Source organism: Panthera onca, chromosome C1 (genome assembly GCF_046562875.1).
Source record: "Panthera onca isolate mPanOnc1 chromosome C1, mPanOnc1 haplotype 2, whole genome shotgun sequence".
Classification (NCBI taxonomy): Eukaryota; Metazoa; Chordata; class Mammalia; order Carnivora; family Felidae; genus Panthera; species Panthera onca.
In genome coordinates, this window is record NC_138346.1 from 146,131,496 (window position 1) to 146,136,149 (window position 4,654).

The window sequence follows — 4,654 nt, forward strand, 5'->3', positions numbered from 1 at the left end:
TGACTAGATAATCAGAGATAAGGAAGTCTGAATTAACCTAGACAGTGGTCATATAAAGTATGTGGATCTTTATGTCAACGTTCACTAAAGAGGATACATTTCATAAAGACACTAAGCAATCGGGTGGTTAGAATGACCTGTTCAGTAGATTTGAGCCACTCTTTCTCCTCAGCCACCCATTTCTTCAGAGTAGACTTGGCTGCAGGGATGCAGGATTCATATGAACCTATTAGCCTGAACTCCATCTCACCAAGGCTAATCTCACTGCATGTCAAATGTTTGACCTGAAGGCAAAAGAGATCAATACTGAACCTTTAATGTGTTACCATCCATTGAGCATACCAACCGGCCACTAAATGACAAGGTTATCACATGTCCCTTTATACCCTGAAGGAGGGAGGGTTTTTGCTTACTGGAATTAGGTGTGAGTATGGATTTGCCGCCCCTGCTTAGAGTGCTTTGGCTACCACCTGCCAAGGACTCATAGAGTCTGATTTATTGTCAAAGATTCCTATTAAACATCACCTTAGACAAGTTTCTGACTTTACCATAAAGAAGTAAAACAAAGTGAATATAACCACAAATCCACTAGTCCTTTCTTATACATCATTGAGAAGCTGTCTGCCTAATAGAATGGCCACTTAAAAGATGTAGCTATGACAACTTCTTGGGGTACCTGGGTGACTCAGTGCATTGACATCCGACTCTTCATTTCAGCTTAGGTCATGATCCCAGGGTCATGGGATCAAGCCCCACATCAGGTTCCATGCTAAGTGTGGAGCCTGCTTAAGATTCTCTCTCTGTCCCTCTGCCCCTCTCCTCCTCCTCCTCTCTCTCCCTCTCTCTTTCTCAAATAAATATTTTTAAAAAAAGAGATAGCTATGACACATTGAGATGCTGGGCACCATCATTTCAAATGCAATAAAGAAAAAAAATAAGATGCAATATGTAATTGGCAAACTAATGGCCATTGTATAGTGTTGTGTCCTTAACAACTAGCTAGAACAAGGTCTAGAACCAAAGAGCGGAGGTAGGGGTGCTCCCAATGACTCACTTGACAACTTGTGCTCTACTGTCCCACTAGTTGAGTCTCTGCTGGCCTAGAGGACCTGGATCCCAGGGTGAGGGGTTAGCAGCAATTCTACCAGGGATCACAGTAAGGCTCCACTAACCTAAAACTATGGCTGCCACCCGATCATTTGTGAACTTCATGCTAGTAGATCACCCAGCAGGCAATGAAGCAGACTGCTCTGCTGTATGCTTAAATGATCATGATTTTCATGCTGAGAGAGTACATAATAGAAGCAGAATAGAGCAGATCTGGAACTCAAAGAATTCACTGGGATACTCTTGGTGTTTCCATGGCCTGTTAAAATGCTTTGGCAGCAACCACAGCCTAATTTGAGCACTGTAATAGGTTTTATATTTCCTTAGGAATAAAAATGTATGCTCCGCCTCCAGGAAAGCAACCTAGATCAGCATAATTGCTGGCCAAATATGAATAAAATCTAGAATTAATAGAATAGGGGGAGATATTAAGTATTAATTAGGACCATGAAATCAGTTGCAACAGTGAGGACTGTATCTTAGATTTTCCGTGTGTGTGTGTGTGTGTGTGTGTGTGTGTGTGTGTGTGTGTGTGTTGAAGAAGACTGACCACCAAACTGAAGAAGCAATGATGGAAAAGAGTCAACTTTATATGAGATACAAGAGGATCTGAACAATACAAAATATGGACTTACAGATGCTGTGAGTGCCCCACTTATGGTTCCTTGTCACTTACCATTTCTGTATTCCCTGTGGAGCCTTACTATATAACCTAAGACTCTCCATCTGAGGGTCTTTTCTTGACCTTCACATGGGGCAGGCCAGAAGTGTTAGGGGGTTATATTCACAGGAGAGGTCCCCATCCAATAATGGAAGGAAGTACCTCAGATTTCTCACCCATCCTAGAGGGTATTTGGAAGCAGGTTTTACACTGTTTCCTAGAGTTATCTCAGGAGATTTGAGCCCCTGGTCCCAAAAAAGGGACTCACAAAATAGGTTTCAATTTATTAGTTTCCTTCCCTTCCACTTTTCAATTTATCACTCTGCTACCATGCTTCTTAGGATCACCTTCCAAATAAACTCTTGCTCTAAAATACTTGCTTCGGGAACTGCTTCTAAGGAAGTACAGCCTAAGAGCCCCTTTATTCTTTATAAAATAGAGATAAAATTAGCTACATAATAGAATTGTTGTCAGGATAAATTGAGATATTTAAAGTGTCTAGATCTTGTAATCCAATTAATAAAAAGAAATGATTATGGTGATGATGATTATGATGATGATTCCGTCAGCAAATACAGAAATAGTACAATGAAGTGGTTCAGGGTACTTGAATTTGAATCTTAAGATCTATTTATTTGCAGTTGTATGATTTTGGACACGTTACTAAATCTCTTGTTGCCACAATTATTGTATAATTGGGAGCAAATATTTGTTACAATAATAAAAATAGGGTAATCTATATAAAATAGTGAGCACTCTGTATGGATCATAGCACATATTTAATAATGTTCTTACTATCATTTATTATATCTTATGTGCCAAGAGTTTTGTCCTTTCCTGTGGGATGAAGTTCTCAGCTACTGAACCCACTGTAAAAGCAATAAACTTAGTCTTATGTATATCTAATATTTTGGGAAATTAAACTTCAGAAAGTATGTGTAGTTTCTCCCTGCTCTGCCTCCAAACTTCAGATTAATATCATTATACTGCAAGCTGGGTAAAATACCATATACTTGGAAAACTTGGGAGCCATTTAGAGATCATGACATAGGAATCTCTGGAACTCACCTACTCCCACAGATACATCTAATCAGCTATATATAGGAAAATTCCCTCTGAAAGAATCCCAAAAACTAGCTGGGTGACTCTTACACTGTAGGCAATTGAGAAAAGACCCACATGGAAACAGGTAAGTGAAGCTAAAACACAATCTTTCCAAAAATCCCACCCCTTGCAACAACACACAATTGGGAGGAAACTCACATCTTCCAGCTTCTCCTGGAGAAGTGAAGGATTTGGACCCCACATCCAGTGCCCAACTTTCAAGACTTCCATCTGAGAGATGGACCTCTAAAACATCTACCTTTAAAGGCTAACAGTGCTTTGCATCCATGAGACCCACGAGGCTCTAACAAACTCAGAGACAGTTCTTAAATGGTTCAGGTGAACTCACCATGGCTAACCTCCCAAGGCCCACTGCATAGGCAGCAAACTGAAATGCACCAGTCTTTCCATGAAAGAACCATTTGCTTATACTAAAGCTTTGGCCTGAGGGGCAGGATTCTAACTTAAAACACATCGAGGGGCCAATTTCAATATTCTCCAGAGATTGCAGAAGCCAATGGGTGCCATCTTCACCTTCTCCCTCTGCCTTGCTCTAAGTCACAGGTGTCTCCTAGAAAGGAGACTGTGTATATGTCTCATCCCCCAGTTTCACAGCTACTGCTTATAGAATACTCGTTGACCACCTGGCTATGGTGGGCAGAAGAGCTTACATTCATAGGTCCCACAGAACTGTAATAAATAAAGAAAGAGTTCTTAACTGGACACCCCACCACCACCATGGTGCAGCACAGAGGCAGTAGACACAAATGCCCAGTCTTTCAATGAAAGAGGTCTATTTACTTATATTAAAAGCTGTGTCCAGGGGCGCCTGGGTGGCGCAGTCGGTTAAGCGTCCGACTTCAGCCAGGTCACGATCTCGCGGTCCGTGGGTTCGAGCCCCGCGTCGGGCTCCAGGCTGATGGCTCGGAGCCTGGAGCCTGTTTCCGATTCTGTGTCTCCCTCTCTCTCTGCCCCTCCCCCGTTCATGCTCTGTCTCTCTCTGTCCCAAAAATAAATAAAAAACGTTGAAAAAAAAAAAAAAAAAAAAAAAAAAAAAGCTGTGTCCTGAGGGGCAGGATTCTAATTTAACACGCATCATGAGGCCCACTGCAATCCTCTCTAGAGACCAGAAGGCAAGCAGGCACCTCTTTGCCCTCTCCCTCTGCCCTGTCCTAAGTCACCAGTGTTCTGAGGAAAGAGCTTGTGCACCTGTCTGGCACCCTGGCTTTTGTGGCTGCCACCCAGACAGAGGACACATCCCTTAATAGCCTGGCTCTAGTGGCCAGTGGGGCTTGTGTTCATGGGATCAACAGGATGGTAATAAACAAAGAAACAGTTCTTAACTGGCTATCCCCTCAGGACTCAGCGCAGAAGGAACATACAGAAACACCCATCTTCCAGCATTTCCTTAACAGAGGTATACCTGTATATTTTAAAAGTTTCTGCTTGAGAGGCTGGCTTCCAATTAGCTGCATCTAGGTGCTGACAGAGATCCTCCCCTTTGGGACAATGACAGGTATTGGCACACCCTCAACACCTGAGAGCCACTAAGAAAAAAGAAGGCTGCTTAGATCATCACAAAGGTTTGAACTAGGTACAGGTTAAACAATAAGGTTTATCTCCCACATGAGACAACTTTTTCAAGACTGGGAGAGGTGACTGTTTTATCTAATGCATAAAAACCAACACAGAGAGTCAAGGAAAATGAAGAAAATGACTGTTTCCAAGTGAAAGAAATGATAAAATCTTGGAAAAATAAATTAATGAAACAGAGATAAACAA